Source organism: Dermacentor albipictus, chromosome 4 (genome assembly GCF_038994185.2).
Source record: "Dermacentor albipictus isolate Rhodes 1998 colony chromosome 4, USDA_Dalb.pri_finalv2, whole genome shotgun sequence".
Classification (NCBI taxonomy): domain Eukaryota; kingdom Metazoa; phylum Arthropoda; class Arachnida; order Ixodida; family Ixodidae; genus Dermacentor; species Dermacentor albipictus.
Window position 1 is genome coordinate 120,148,340 of NC_091824.1, and position 17,601 is coordinate 120,165,940.

Sequence of the window (17,601 nt, forward strand, 5' to 3'; positions counted from 1 at the left end):
GCCCTATAGTTGGGTGTATAGGATAGAAATGAGCAGCATCGCCTCTCACACTTCAGGTGAGGAAGAGGCCGTGAGGTTAGGAGGAGGCTAGTCTTCTTCGCAGTCCCATATTATGTAATTCAGTGTTGGTTGTTCACCACAGAATCCACAGAGTGGGCTTACTTGGTCGAGGTATATGTTTGCATATATATGTGGGTTTCGGTAGGAGTTGTTTTGTAGTCGCTGCCATGTGACTTCTTAAGGTTTGGCAAGGGAATCGCGTGGCGGGGCTTTTGTTTGTCTGTTTAGACGATAATATTGCGTGATGTCCTGCTAAGTGTATAGGCATTCGCTGCGTTTTCCGGGTCTGAGGACTTCATCGCTCGGCTGACGATTCATCGAGCGTGTTGATGTGCCACTTCGTTCCCAGGGTTCTCCGCGCGTGCCGTTACCCATACCAATCCTATTCTTCTTCCTTGGCCGTGGGAGTGCTGTCCTTGGAGGACTCGCATGGCTGGTGTCGCTATTCGGCCTTTTTCAAAGTTGCTTATAGCCGCTTTGGAGTCACTTAAGATGATTCTAGAGCTTGTTGAGACAATGGCTAGGGCTATATAGTTTCCTTCTCTGCCACTTCAGTCGTTTTGGTTCGTATCGTCACTGCAACGGTGATTTTCGCAGTGTTGTCCAAAGTGGGGTCTGTTGTGGCGCGGATGTCATATGCTTCCCGTGCGTTGGGGTATTGTGCTGTGTCTGTTTAGACGGCGGATGGGTTTTCTGGTAAAGATTAAGGTTGCATAAGCTGCATTTGCACGGAAGTGGCAACTGTAGTGTTCGAAGCAAGGAGTGATGTCACTACACTTTCATATGTAAAAGATGAACCCACCCAGCAAGTGATTTCATTTGTGGTGTGATAGTGCTATGGGTAGGCCACGCATAGATGGGACGCCTGAAAAGCAGCGCAAATACGATGAGCGACGAAGGGAACAGCAACGTCAATATGCACAACGGCGTCGTGCTCAAGCTTTGTAGGACCGAGCAGTTTGTGCCCAAGTTTTGGTACAAAGCATTTAACTGTCTTGCTGTCAATGATTTCGTGTCGTGCATTGCTCAGTCGTTCAAGACTGCGCCACATTGGTCTTCGCTGGCCAAACACCTTCACAGCCCGGATTGTAATCCAACACTTTTTTCTGAAAAATAAGAAAAAAGAAAAACGTACAATAATGGCATTCTACCGGTACTAACATATGGGCAGAAACTTGGAGGTTAACATAGAAGCTCGAGAACAAGTTAACCACACAAAGAACTGTGGAATGAAAAATGCTTGGCGTGACGTTAAGAGACAGGAAGAGAGCGGTGTGGATCAGAGAGCAAACGGGGATAGCCGATATTACAGTTGAGATTAAAAGAAAGAAATAGAGCTGGCAGGCCATGTAATGCATAGGGCAGGTAACCGGTGGATCATTAGAGTTACAGAATAGGTGCCAAGGGAAAGGAAGCGCTGTCGAGGATGGTAGGAAATTAGGTGGGGTGATGAAATTAGGAAATCTGCGGGCGCAAGTTTGAATCAGCTAGTGCAGTGCATGCAGTGGTAATTGGAGGTCGCTGGGAGAGGCCTTCGTCCTGCCAGTGGGCATAAAAATAGGCTGCTGCTGCTGCTGATGATGACGACACTCTTTAATTTGTTCTGAACGAATACAAGAATGACGCAGTGGCTAAAAGGAGATTTATTTTTTAGTTTAACCGACAGCCTGAATCCCAAAGGAAAAAAAAATCACAAAAGGAGATTAGTTGTCACTGTGCCGATGACTCCCTCCGACACGCATCGTCGTCAGGCGGATGGCCTACTTCATTAGTATCTAACGCCCGTTATTGGCAAGTCTTTGCAGCAAGGACATGTGTCACATGAACCCATAATGCGCCTCTGTAACCCAGAAAGCCCACACATGGCCTTCAAGATGACGCGTGAGGTTTGTGCACTCTCCGATCTGGGAGGCCATGGTCCGCACAGTGCTAGCAGCCGCTGCTATGTGGATCGATGCGTCTGTTTTCGGATAATCCCCTCTCCTCGCCCAACCCCCTTCAGCAAAGATATTTTAGGTGTTAATAAATCAACAAAGGTTGATAAACATCAGATGTGCTTACGACCAGATAATTCAACAAGCTCATGCAGCGCTTTGAGAGAAATCCCTTGCGCTTTCGAAGCAGGTTTACTTCCCGGTACAGCATTTCGCTCTTGCACGACATCTATACTAGTCGATACGATTACACACTGGAAAATACGTGATACTTTGTCATTCCTCGATAGAAACTATATAGACGATAAGATCTCCAGGCTCGTATGAGGGTGTTTGAGGAAAACGTATGTACAATCTATCCCAAGAGAGACGACCTCCACCGTATCTATTGGGGCACGGTGCTTTCCAGCAAAGAGAATATATATCTCGCTGTGACGGCCACGTCCTGACTATTCTGAGAACTGGCATATTTCTCTCTATTACGACAAATACCGACCACGAAACGTCAGACACCAGCTAGAAAATGTGTATATCACGACCTCTGCCGATATATCGTTTTTGTATACATGACTGAGGCAGCAAAACAAGAACGACTGCTTATTTTTTTCTATTCGCATGAAGCACGACAGGCCGTTTCGCCGCTCAATCATGCGCCTAAGAAGAAAACAAATGCTGCGAAAAATGCTCAGGAAAACATCCGGCCGAAGAATCATGCTAGTCGTTTTCCTGTACGATGTGGAAGAAAAAAAAAAGCAACGGCCAGCAAAAAGGCACCTATTTATGGCGAGTAGGCGGTGGACCTTACTCTCAAACGAAGTCCTCCGCGACAGAAATCACCTAGGAAAATCCGCCATAAAAGTTATATAGTGCGCGTCATGTATAAACAGTACTTCTTCAATCGTGGCATCGTACCGATCCGTTTTCTAGATGATCGTCCTCGAAAGCAATGACATTCAGTGTTTTGTTTTTCCTGCCCTGAGGAACATCCGTTAGCCACGTGTTAGCTTAAGTAGGAGGCGTGCTACGGTATGACTATCCGTATTGACATGAGATTAACGGAGCTGAGTTCAGAGCACCTTAGTACTTTGCTCGCCGTGCCTGTTATTAGGAGCCATTATACGAGACAAAGGTAGAAGCGTGGAGAGCCCGCATGTGGTTGTGGCGAGGCAACCATTGTACAGATAGCTCGAGGACCAGCAGCACGACTTGGAGCAGTGCCAACGAGGGAAGCAATCGCATTGGAGGCGTTCGTCAGGCTTCGCGTTGTCCGTCGCGAAAAGTGTGTGGCTCTCGCATTCGCTCGCGTATCGACCGCAAGGAAGAATTCACGCCTCGTTGAAGTAGATAAATGATGCCGAAGCTTAGTCTCCTCTTGTAGCTGTAACTCAACAAAAGCTGCGATGGTTACCAGAATGCCCGTGTACTTAGATTTAGGTGCACGTTAAAGAACCCCAGGTGGTCGAAATTTCCGGAGTCCTACCGGCGTGCCTCATAATCAGAAAGTGGTCTTGGCGCGTAAAACCCCATAATTAATTTTTTTGTTACCAGAATCGTTCATCATTTATGATAGGCGAGCGAACAATGTTCCAAGAGCCGCTGTTTCTTATTTGTTTCGGAACCGAGATATGTTGCGGTATATTTTGTCTCACTTGTTAAACACATTGCGAAATCGGCCCCAGTGAGAAGTCTTCATACTATTTCACTGCACTCAAAAGATGGTCCAAATGATTCCGACCATAATTCTCGGTAATAACTCTATCAAGGCTATAATTCCATGTCGATGTTTGGGGGTTGTCCTTGACTGTAAACTTAGGTACACCTCACATCTAAAGCAAAACACAGCGTAAGGTAACAGGACACATATAAGAGCACGCCCAAACTTCTGTCCAAAAACCTTTCTCTCTCTGTATCGCGCGTTCATTCGCAATCACTTCACCTGCTGCATTGAGTCATGGAGCAAAACATATCCCTCGCGCCTAGCTCCTTCACAACTCGTTCAAAACCAGGACATCAGCATTATTACTTTCCAATCACCCTTTTGCAGGAGCATCATATCACAATTCACAAGCTGTGTAACTTAAACATGGCAGTGTTCTTGCCCAGAACTCTCCTCATTCAAACATCCCCTCAATAATTAAAAAAAAAAACTTGTTAACCAACTCGATTCTCATTAGCTAATGATTTCTTATTGCCTAAAATTAAGAAAAATAATAAAATTAACTTCAACGTTTACAACAGTGTCCTTCTGGAACTGTGTTCCAACTAACATAAAGCTGTGTCCGAGCATGGGCGGTTTCAAAAGAGATCTATTTTCATTGTTGGCCTACTTGTGATAATTTTACTGCAATGTCATTTACTGCAATTTGTATTCAATAATGAATTTTCAATCATTATTTCTGTGTAACGTCATGTTATGTTATGTTCTATTATGTCTCAGTTCACTTTTTTCGTTGTGTTAGTAGTTCTTTATTATGTTAGTAACAACCTTGCCTCTTTGCTGAATTTGCATCAACCTGATTTGTTTTTCATTTTGTTTTTAACTCTGCACAGGAGGTCGCACAAAATCCCAGAGCTTTGGGATCTCCTCCTGCATTTTTTTTTTTGCCATGTATACTTCCGCGAGCGAGCGAATAAATGCTTCTTCTTTTTCTTCAAAAGGCGGGACGTCCCGACAGAAGGAACCGGTATGGAGATGTGATGCTTTAACTGCGACGAGCAACGCTGCTTCTTTAAGTGACCAAAAGACCCCTACCATCAGAACATTACAGAACTCATTAGCACAGATAATGATGTCCTGTATTCTAAGGGCAAAGGTAAAATAAGAGAGATAGCGCCGTAGAAACGACAGCATAATTTTTATCTCAATACAGGCACACTGTGGAAAGGTGCGAGGTGCTCGTAAAATAAAAGAGGGAATGTAAAGGCACGGAATGTACGCCTTCCGACCAGCCACCTTACTCGAGGCCATCGTACATATAGTGCATTTACAAAAACAAAATACAACAATGTCACTGAAGTTGTAAACAGGATACATGTTGGCAAACGGGCATGTATGCAAGAACTCACTTACTAGTATATACATTAAACATACTTTTAATTTAAACATGCTTCATAATTTGCAGTGTAATGACGGAAACGTTCCACTGTAATGAACACCTGGAAGTTGAAACTGTTTGATATTAATGGCGAGAAGGCTGTGCGTTATTCACAAATTTATTGAAATATATTTAATATTGCAGTCACATATAGCACTATATTCAATTGGTATTTGGTTCGCTTTAACACTATTCGATTCGCATACGATTCGCACCTCGAAAACTGCTACTTGCGCACCCTTAATTGTCTTTGGAGTAATAATTTATTTTATTAACATGCGTCCCATACCGCGACTTCCGTATGAAGTTTGGTAAACTATGGAATATTTCAAACGATACTGATCAGTCATCCATATTTAACAGCACCAGCTCCTAAGAGCACTTGCTATAGTAAAAATTTGTGTATTGAAGTCCCGTCCCCCTCTTGCACTCGCATGAGCTCACGATACATGTGGCAGCGTAAATTGTTAACAGCTCATTTACAATGAGCAGAAACCTGCGAACGATGTGCCGAAGTTTTCAGGAACAGGGTGAACCTAAGTGTCTTTTTCGAGAGTGACGTCAGTCGTGACGTAGGCGCTTGCGCGGGCCAATCGGTGAGCGCGTTAAGGGCGTCAACAAGAGCTCTCTCTTCCTCCGACATCCATCGCTAGCGCGTTGCCCTCTTCCACTTCGAGATACCCGATGGCCAACAATGCAAATGGTAGCCAAATACAGCTATTCGCTTTAAAAAAGCACACGACTGCATTCTAATAAAAACTTGCACACTTTCGGGCTATTCTTGTCCCCAAACAATATTTGTGATCAATATTGTGAACCATTTCTTGCTTTAAGGATAATGGCCTTAACTAAAGTGTAGCAATATTCTAAAGCTAGTAGCAACCAATCTCGTTGCAGCAGAAGGGCGGCGCGGTGGACGATGCAGGGACATTTCAAAATGCCCAACGGCCTTCATGTTAATTTCAACATTTGAGTGATCACTCTGAAACTCCAGCACATTGCTTAGGAAAATGCCTCCCTGCATTTAAGGGTCCCCTTTCAGCTGACACTGTTCTTTACTCATTTCTACCAACACTTTCCGTAGATCTCCTGTTTATTTAGGTACAATAGCCGTAGTAAAATTAACATAGAACCGTAACACAAGATATGGTTAGTAGTATCTTCGTAACAGTGGGCATCGTATGCCTCACTCTCAGCCATTCAAAAAACTTTAAATATGAGACTCCTAGCCATCGCTCACAGAAAGGAGAGTTGTCTCGTGCCGTGGGCTAACTTGAGCAGGGAGCGCGTAAGAGAGCGCAGCATGCGTTGTGTGTCTCGCTCATCTAAACGGAGAGCGTACGTGCGTGCATGAAGGCGAAATTGCCTTGCAGCGTCCGCCCTTAAAAGCGCTATAGTAACACGGCGAAAGAAGGAATCAACTGCCTCTCTTAGTCACCAGGGAAGTTTCGAAAAGTTTCGTATGTAGTCCAACGACCGGCCCGTTTTGGTATTCAGTGCCTTCAAATCTTCTTTTGACACTCTGTAAATAGTGAAGCATGATTGATTGATTGATTGATTGATTGATTGATTGATTGATTGATTGATTGATTGATTGATTGATTGATCGATCGATCGATTGGACGGACGGACGGACGGACGGACGGATTTGCATGTGATTTCTGTGTTTATCGATTACCACGTAGCGATCAGCAGTGTAAACAGGTCAATGTTACTACATGTGCTGGACAGGCAAGTGGTAGTGCGTGTTTTTCTCCGTGGCGCAGTGCATCTGCGTCAAATGAGTTGTTCATTAAGACGCCGGCGGCGATAACGGCGGCACGAGCGGAGCGATGAACCTCCAGTGGCTCCATGTCTTATCGATTCATTTCTTTTCATTTTATCCTGTTGATCTCGTGAAGCACGCTTAGCGGCCCGTGAGGGTTGTGGCGATAACTGCAGCGTGCACGCCAATTAAGAATTAAGCGAGAAAAGACTGAATGAACAGGTTTAACCTCCGAAAGCAGGTGTTATAGGACACGCCGTAGCGGAGAGCCCTGTATTCATTTTGACTCCGTGGGTTTCTTTAGCGCGCTACCCTTCTTTAAGCGTTTCCGCGTTCCGCAACCATCGAAATACGAGCCATCAGCGGGGCCGGTAGATGAATACGCAGCCTCGTGCTGATTTCTCAGCAGCAGAACGCCGCGACCACTAAGGCAACGCGGCCGGTATTAAGAGAATGCAAAAATAAAGGAATAATCATGAAGTCGGGTGCCGGTATTCCACACACGGGAGCATAAAGTGACTATATCGCACTCTCTTCTTCTTTTTATTCATTTATATATATATTTACTGGAATAGTTACCCATTATGTCTTATTCCAAGTCCAGCTACTCCCTCCAAGATGTATAACGCAAATAAAAAAAAAAAAACATTTAAGGCCCCTGTGGAATGCCTCTGGTTTAAAAAAAAAATATATAAAACTCATGCGATAAAACAAAAAGACAAAGAAACGGCCAAACTGCTTCGACACCGATTCAACCACGGCGGTAAAATATGTCATCGTACAGTGCATAATTTTGCCCATGTGTGATTCAGCTGTTATGAGTTCAGTGCGAATAGAACTTTGAAGCAAATTTCGGACGATTTCTGCTGTCAGGTCTGTCGAATTTCCGAAGAGACCGCTCTCTTTGACACATTTACTCTACTTCATATTGAGTGAGTGAGTGAGTGAATAAACTTTTATTTGGTCCAGCAAAGCACGATAAAACGCGCACCTGGCTAATCCCACGATGGGACTGACAGATCTAGTCTGCCGGCCCGATCGCGGGCGCGCTGGACGGCCAGGATTTGATCCTCAAAGACGGGACTTCGCAGGAGGGCGTCCCACTCTTCCTTGGTGAACTTCGGGCCCAGCGACCCGCACTCCCAGAGCATATGAGGCAACGTAGCTACCTCACCACAGGCCACGCAAGAACAATTCGTATAAATCTCTGGATATATGCTATTAAGGGACGCCGGATTTGGGTACGAGTTCGTTTGAAGAAGTCTGAGTGTGACCGCCTGCGGCCTGCTTAACTTGGAGTGAGGCGGGGGGAAAACCCTTCTCTCTAAGTAGAAGAATTTAGTTATTTCGTTGTGTGTGAGAGGAGCGTCTCGGTGTCCGGGGAGAGAGTCGCCCGACCCGAGGGCAGCGCGGTCGGTAAAGCCACGCGCAGCCTCGTGGGCAGACTCGTTGAGGTTCAGAGGAACCCCCTCAATCGCCCCGACGTGTGCAGGGAACCAAAAAATCGAGTGCATGGAGGTGTTGCCGTGTTTGGCGCCTTTCAGAATTTGAACTACCTGCCGGGCGACCCGGCCTTTCTGGAATGCCCTGATGGCGGCTTTCGAATCGCTATACACCCTGTCTCTCCGACCGTCTTGCATGGCGAGTGCAATGGCCACTTGCTCGGCCACCTCTGGGTTCGTCGTCCGGACGGAAGCACAGTTGATAACTTTACCCAGCGTGTCAACGACGGAAACCGCAAAAGCCTTGCCGTCTCGGTAAGCAGCTGCGTCCACGAAGCTTGCTGCGATTTTGTCCCTGTTTACTTGCTTTAGCATATTCAATGCTCTTGCCTTGCGACGACCTGCGTTGTGAACGGGATGAACGTTGCGGGGCAAAGGGGCGACCACGATCTTCTCCCCTATTTCTCTGGGGATTTGGGTGTCTTCAGCCAAGTTCTTGGTTGGTGCCAGTCCGAGCTCCTCGAGGATACGCCTGCCGGCCGGCGTGGTGGACAGCCGAGTTAGCTGGGCCCGTTCCTGAGCCTCGGCTATCTCCTCCATGGTGTTGTGTATGCCGAGCCGAAGGAGGTCCTCTGTATGCGTTCGGACGGGCAGCCCGAGGGCTCTCTTGAAGAATTTTCTAATGAGGGCATTAAGCTTTTCCCGCTCGGCTCTGAGCCAGTTGTGCATGGCCACCGTGTAGGTAAAGTGACACAGCACAAAGGCGTTGATGAGCCGAAGCAGGTTGTCCTCCTTGAGGCCACGATGTCTGTTCGTGACCCTTCGGACAAGGCGAAAAGCATTGTCGGTTTTCGCAATTATCTTGCGTAACGCAGTGCCGTTGCCGCCGCGTGATTCTATAAACATACCCAGGACTCTGATGGTGTCGACCCGGGGTATCGGGTCACCGCTCCGAGTGAACAGGTGAATGTCACTTTCCGAGACCGGTTTCCAGCCCTTGGGTCTGCGCCCTTTTTCTTTTCTATAAAGGAGAAGCTCAGATTTGGTCGGGGAGCATCTGAGTCCGGTGGGTAGCAGGTACTGCTCCGTGACGTCTACCGCCTCTTGCATGGCGCTTTCCACTTGCCCTTCGCTACCGCCGGTGCACCAGATGGTGATGTCGTCTGCATATATGGTGTGTTTGACACCTTCAACTTGGGCCAGATTCCTCGAGAGGCCGATCATGCAGATGTTGAAGAGTGCAGGAGAAATGACCGAGCCTTGCGGCGTGCCCCGTGGGCCCAGGAGCAACTCGTCGGAGACAAAGTCGCCGATCCGCAGCTTCGCTTTCCTCCCCGTCAGGAACGAACGGACATAGTTATATAGTCTGGGGCCCAGCTCGAGGTCTGCCACGGAGGCCAGAATGTATTCGTGGAGAACGTTGTCAAAGGCTTTCTCGAGGTCGAGTCCGAGCAGGGCCCTGGTGTCTCTGGTACTGCCGTCGATGATTTGATGTTTGATCATCTTCATGGCGTCCTGCGACGAGAGGCCGGCACGAAAGCCAATCATGTTGTGAGTATAGATGTTGTTCTCTTCGAGATATCTGTTTAGTCTGTTGAGGACGACATGCTCCGCCACTTTCCCAACGCAGGAGGTGAGAGAGATCGGTCGGAGGTTGTCCACGTTCGGAGCCTTGCCGGGTTTGGGGATCAGGACGACGTTGGCGGTCTTCCATTGCTCTGGGACGCTGCCGTTTTTCCAGGTCTCGTTGATCTTCTCGGTGAGGTATGCGATCGAACCGTCGTCAAGGTTCCGCAGCATCTTGTTGGTGATTCTGTCGGCACCTGGCGCACACTTCCCCTTGAGCGCGAAAATGGCTTGCCTAATTTCCCCCACGGTAAAGTCTTCGTCCAATTCCGGACGGCTTGGGCCGAGGTAGTCAGGAAACCGGTCTTCCTCGTTTCCACGCTTTATGGGAAGGTATTTCTCCGTGAGCTTGGCAACCAGCTCGTCCCCGGAACAGGATGTGGTAGCTTCGTGCAGGGCTCTGGCGAGCGTGTGTCTCTGACTGGATCTGGTGCTGCCCTCGTCGAGCAGATGTTTAAGCATGCCCCAGGACTTGCCGTTACGCATCTGCCCGTCTATCGAGTCACAGACCTCGTCCCATTGCTGCTTGCCGAGGGTCCGACAGTGATCTTCGATGGCCTTGTTAAGCTCGGAGATCTTTTTCCTCAATCTTCGGTTAAACCTTTGCCCCTTCCATCTTAGAAGCAGCGCCTGCTTGGCCTCGATCAGATGGGCCAGCCTACTGTCCATCTTTTCTACCTCCAGGTCGCTGACGATCTTCTTAGTGGATGACTCGGCGTCACTCTTGATTCGCTCGCACCAATCTTCCAGGTCTTTGGGGACGGGTGCGCTGTCGTTGCCGCGGAGCTTGCGAAAAAGGTCCCAGTCCGTGACAGTGAATTCCCTGGATTTACTTCGGGTGACTTCGAAGCGGGTCTCGAGCACATAATGGTCGCTGCCAAAATTTATTGCGGTGTTGCTCCACTCGGCTTCCTCGACGTTCTTCACGAACGCCAGATCGGGGGTGGTGTCCCGGCTCACCGAGTTGCCGATTCGGGTGGGGAACGCCTTGTCCGTGATGAGCGTGAGGTCCATTTCGTTGGCGTTCTGCCACAGACCCCGGCCCTTGCTCGTGTCGTAGACGTACCCCCACACGCCGTACGGTGCGTTGAAATCTCCGACGACGACCAAGGGATGGGTGCCGGCCAGGTCGACGGACTTCTTGAGTATCGTTTTGAACTGCTGTTGCGAGTGCCTAGGATTGCTGTAGATGTTGAGAATAAACACGCTGTTTCTTCGCTGGTTGCGTTGTCTCGTGTTGAGCAGAACCTCCGACATGACGTATTCGACCTTGCAACTCGCCAGCTTCAGGTCGTGAGACAAGTGTGTAAGCCTCCTGTCAATTAACGTGCACACTCCCCGACCTTCGCCCTGCACAGAGACGGCACGATAACCAGAGAGGGTTGCGGCAGAGACGAGGGTTTCCTGTAATGCTATTACTTGAGGTTTGTTAGGTAGCGATCTTAAATATTGCTGCAAAGGGGCCCTCTTATTGGAGTACCCCCTGCAGTTCCACTGCCAAATTTTGAACTCCTCTTTGGAACTATCCATGATTAGATAAAGTGTCTGGGGTACCCGCTGTAAGCACAGGTGCACGCAAGAAGTTCCCCCCACTCTGACGTGCCGATGTGCTCGCAGCCCTGATCTGAGTCCCCGACGCGTTCGGAACAACAACCTGCATCGGAGTTACGGACGTATTATTATTCGGGATCACCAGACGCTCGAGGGCGTCCATGCGATCGGCCAGCGCGCCTAGGCCTCTCCGCGGGTCTCCAAGGGCGACTTGCACCTGTGTTAAGCCTTGTTGTAACTGCTGCACACTCTTAGTGAGCGTAGCCAGCATGCCTTTGATCTCATAAGTTTGCGAGTCTGAGTCGTCCTTACTGGAAACTGCCCTACGCTTGGCGGCGCCGGCCGAGTCGCAGGCCGGAACTGGTGCTTCTGTGGCGGTCGGCGCCGACGCGTTGGATGTAGCATTCTGACTGATTACCAATTTCTTAATCTCTACCATTTCACTAGCCATCTTTCTGATCATTTCTTTTAAGTCCGCGTTTTCCTTCATAAGGCGCGCTACCTCGGCGTCCCTGGATTGCTCTGGAAGCGGGTCGCGTGGGCCCCGGTAGGATCTCGCGTGGGCGCCGCCAGCAACCATATCTGCCCACGATAGCGTCGACTTTCTCTTCCTCTGCTGGCCGGCACTGGACTCATACCGGGCCCTCGAGACAGAGCGGCTCCTGGAGCGGCTTCCGGATCTGCCCCTGGACATATATCTGCCCCTGGACCGGGATCTTCCCCTGGACCTGGAACGGCGTCCGGAAGGCGGAGAGGGGCTCCTGGATCTAGAGCTCCCGCGAGCCGCGGAGCGACCGGCGGCGGCCGGGAGTTGTCGCTCGCCCATGGCGAGGGCCGGAGACTTGCTTCTATTGGCTCGGGATCGGTCCCCGCGCCTGCGTCTGACGAGGTACGGCGTCTGGTACCTCTGCTTGCATTCCTTGGCAGCGGTGAAGTGTCGGCCTCCGCACAGCCTGCATTTGGGGTCGCACCTGTGTTGTTCGTCCGGGTTGGCGATGCCGCATCCCCTGCACATAGTTTCGTCCGGCGAGGGGCAGACGTCCGCTCGATGCCCGAGGCGGCCACAGGCGTAGCACACCTCCACTTGCTTCTTATATAATGCACACCTGACAAGTGTTCCACCGTACGACACGTAGTTTGGCACCTTGTAGCCGTCGAAGACCACAACCACGGTGCCCGTGCTCTTGATTCGTTTGGCTCCCAAGGCCAGCGGGTTCTTCGAGTTGACAATCTTGCGATCTAGCTCCTCCGGGCCTTCACTCGGTGCGATGCCGCGGATGACGCCTTTGCACGTAGAGTTGGGCGCTGCCTCGTACGCATTCACCTCGTGCTGCTGGCCGCCAACAGCGATGCACTCGACCCTGACGTAGAGGGTCGCATTTTCTCTGCTGGGGGTGCTGATGACCATGATATTTTGTTGGAAATTCGGGCACATCGTGTCCGAGTCCCGCTTCGCCTGGTCGAAACCGACTGCGTTCCATATGGCCTCGGCCACAACTGTCGGCCCCACCTTGCTGATGTTCAGACCTCCCTTCGGCCTGACGATGATCTTCGCGTCTTCTTTGGGCAACGGAGGCATCCTTCCACCCCGAATAATTTTGGCTTTAGCGCTGCTGCGGTCTCGGTGACCCTTTGCGATCGCGTTGTCATTTGGCTTAGCGCCGGTAGAAATGGCACCAACTCGCTCGACGGGCGCCGATTTGGCTCCGGAGCGCCTGGCAGCAACTGTTTGCCATCCGAGATCCTTGGAAAATTCCTCGGGAGTCAGAAGCTCCCCTTCCACTTCGCATTCCATCACGGCAGACACTGACGAGAAGAGCTGGCGCCGCAGCAGCACTTCGCCGCGCTAACACAAGCGCGGCAAGGGTTTGCGTTGCAGCGGCGTAGCCTGGACGGAAAAGGCCGATAATATCGCAACAAGGCCACCCACCTTCAAGAGTCGGGTGTCTACGGGATCGCCACAACTTAAAGAGTCCGTTGGCACTAAAATAGTCGAACTGGGCTCAAATTAAATGACCGAAATCATTTTCAGAAGCGGGAGCTGGTCTTCGCCGCCTACTGGCACGTTCGTACTTATCTTTATTCGTACTTATCTTTATCGGGCGACCACGTTTCGCCGCTTAACAACTGTAATCGCACAGCGAGGGATGCGCCTGAATGTATCCGATGTTTCTGGAAAGTTATCGATGCTTCTACCCGGCTGTCTGTTGTCGCCGAACCTTGTGTTATCTGATTTTATCGCGTAACGCGAATGGTGTAGAACTTTATGGAAGGCACGCGGGTCCGAACGATTAGTCTGGAACATTCAACGAGTGCTCTATAAAAGCCGACGCGCTTGACCCGCTGATCAGATTTTCGACGATCGCCGACTGTGTTCGCCGCTATCGTTGTGCTTTAAGTGTAGCCTGTTTTGTGGGCACAGGTTCGCCCAATAAAAGCTAGTTTTGTCTTTCACAGTACTGCTACTGTGTTCTCTCTTTACCGTCACTACCACGTGACAATATATATATATATATATATATATATATATATATATATATATATATATATATATATATATATATATATATATATGATAGGGCTGTTTATTTTATAGTGGCAGTAGAATATCACATCGGCCAAAGGAAAGCAACAAGATACTACTGATGATATCGATATGCAGGAGACTGAGAAACACACGCACACACACACGGACACACACACACATATATATATATATATATATATATATATATATATATATATATATATATATATATATATATATATATATATATATATATATATATATATATATATATATATGTATGTGTGTGTGTGTGTGTGTGTGTGTGTGTGTGTGTGTTTCTCAGTCTCCTGCATATCGAAATCATCAGTAGTATCTTGTTTCTTTCCTTTGGCCGATGTGATATTCTACTGCCACTATGAAATAAACAGCCCTATTTTTTCCTCAACGCGTAACAAAGCCATCTCAGTTCTCCCTCTTCAATTGCGTCGCGTTGATTACCGCTGCCTTAGCTACTCGCAACATGTTGCGATCCAGAATTCCACCAACCTTTGTTGCCACTGAACACAACCCCTCCGGCGTCTCATTTAAGCAATTTGGTTGCTCACCGATATGTAGAATGATCTTGTTATATGATTTACAGCGTAAGCAGATAAAAGCAGTGCACATAAAATTGCCATCTGCCTAAGCAGATGGCAGTTTTACGTGCACTGAGTATATCAATCTAAATAAGATGAAGGTTAACGGAAAGGTGAAGGCTTGAATAGATCAAAAGTGGTCAAAAAAAAGGGAATAGCTTCAGCCTGGAGCCAACGTTTCGACAGTGGGACTTGTCTTAGGAAGGGCCCTAGCGATGACAGATCCCTTTGATGAAGCGTGACCAGGAGACTTGTCTACATTATTAGGAAACGTGACACGATCTTCGTCACATATGGGGGCGTGACACAATGGCACTTTCTTTTGACAGCGTTCGGGGACCTGACAAAGGTGCTCATCAAAACGCGAACAGGAGACATCTTTTTCACACAAGGGAGCTTCACATAAGGGGGCCTGGCTCAAGGGTGCTTGCCTTAGACTGCCTGCAGGACGCTGACGAAGATTAAGTCCCCTTGTCAAAACGAAACACGGAGAATTGTCTTCACCATCCAAGGGATTTTCGTCACATTGAGAGGACGTGATTCAAAGGCACTAGTCTCTGGCAGCTTGAGGACCATGACGAAGGCAAGGTACTCGTCCAAAGGTGACATTGTGACTTGTTTCCGTCAAACAAGGTCAAAAAGGATCGAGCATCACACGGTCCCAACATCGTATTCCACGCACGTCACACTTCTTCATACCAAGGTGGTGTCCGTTTCGGCATAAACATGGCTACTTGTGATTGTTGACGCACTTGACTTTTAAAACTAGCTGACATCTTCTTTCCGCGGGCAATTTTAGGACGACCGTTCCACACTTCGCTTTTTCGGACGATTTTAATTCCGTCAAGCAGCACGACAAGCTCCATTTACACAGTGACGCATCCAGAAGTTTCGTGCGCCAACAAAATGACAAAACTGAGCGCCCAGTGAGGCGTGCAGTAGAATATAGTGAAATCCCAACGGTCCGTTGATCGTCAACCCTGAAGTCGCCATCTTGTTGTTGAGGTCGCTCGTCTTGATGTAACCCTTTATCCGCCCCTGGTTCTCCCATCCGTAGGGAATAGAGCTGTAACATTTTTCTGTTCATTCACTAGACTTCTTTTAAATAATAAGGTGAAGTGGCAGGTGACCAAAAAGAAAGCCACCCTGGCACCTTCTTTCTCGCCCTGGTGTCCTCCTATGCTTTTATTTTCCCAAGAAAAGTGAAATTTGACACACACACACAAAAGCACTCGTAAATTGTGAAAACTACGTTCGTTTCACACCAGTGGCGTAGCCAGAAATTTAGTTCGGGGAGGCTCACGTTGCAGCTCGGCCTCCCCCTTATAGAATTTGTCGAGGGATCAAATGCATGAATAATAACTCCATTGTCATTGGTGAAAATGCTGTAAACGAATTATTGTACGCTACGCACTGTCAAAACAAGTAAAATATCTATTTTTGCATAAAATTATATACTCGTATGTCCCACAAATTGTCCCCGAAATAATTGCTATCAATGCTCCTGTGCTCTTGGTCTATTTAATAAGTAAAGAAAATATTACACGAACTTTACAAGTATATCATTTCGCAACCAACAAAGCAGTGCATACCGCTGATATGAAAAACAGAGGCCTCGAAATTAACAAGTTGAGCAGAGATATGTTAATGAAACTTTGTCAAGAACCATTTTTACATGTTTGTACGTATGCAATGGCCAGGGAAAAATCGTAATGGCGCTGTCCTTTGTTCCAAAGTATTGCGCAAGAGCAGCTGTCAACGGTAATGTATTGTGAGTAATTGTACAGAAATTATAGTCGCCAGAAAGAGCACATGTAAAAAGCAGGAGTTCTGCAATACATATGATGGCGAGTCGAATGAAATTGAGCCAATGCGAATGTGTGATAAACGGGGTACTTTATTTTAAAGTAGTCTCCATGAGCATTTAGACATTTGTCCCACTGACTAACGAGTAGCGTGATTCCCATCTCATGAAACTCCTTAGGTTGCTGCTTCAAAAAGTCCGTAAGCGACTCTTTCAAGTCATTGTCCGACATTAATCTCGTTCTCTTGAGCTGTTTGTTCAGTTGCCCCAAAATGTGGAAGTCGCAAGGCCACAGGCTTTGGGACGTATGGCGGATGTTGCAGCGTTTCCCACTTGAACTTTGCCAGTTTTGTGTTAACCACATCAGCGACGTGGGGATGGGCATTGTCGTGGAGCAAGATGACCCCATTCGTCAATTTTTCACGTCGTTTGTTTTTGATCAGGCGTTTCACAATATCGGAAACGATTGATAGTCTCTCCAGGTTTAGCAAATTCGATGAGCAATGGCCCCTGACGATTGAAAAAGAAAGTCAACACTTTTTCAGCGGAAATGAGGGCCTTTGCTTTCTTTGGGGGTGATGAATTCGAATGTTTCCACTGTAAGCCTTGCCATAGTATTTCAGGCTCGTAGTAGTGTCACCGTGATTCGTCCCCGGTGACAATTACAGACAAGAAGTCGTCACCCTCATTACGATACCAGATCAGATGAGTGAAGGCAGCACCGAACCTCTCCATCTTCTGGCGGTGGTTCAAAATGTTGGGCATCGATTACGTACAGAAGAGCTGATAACCGAGATGTTCATAAATTATGGTCTGAACCGAACCGTTACTGATGTTCATACGCTCTGCCAGTTCATCAATGCTTATCCTCCGTTATTGTCTAATACGCTCATCAACCTTTGTAATTGCGTTCGGGTTATTGCACGGTGGCTTTGGCCAGGTCTTGGATCATCTTTCAAACTTTCACGTCCTTCTTTGAACCATTTTCTCCTATGAGATGCAATGTTCAACGTACACGGCAGCTACACGGCGACTAACTTATTTTCGGGAAACACCTTCAGCTATCAAAAACCTCACGACACCACGCTGTTCAACTTTTATAGCGTCCATTATGTCACTCAACCATGTTAAACCCAGTGTATGAGAGCATTAGAGAAAATTTATCCTCACATCTGCTTGT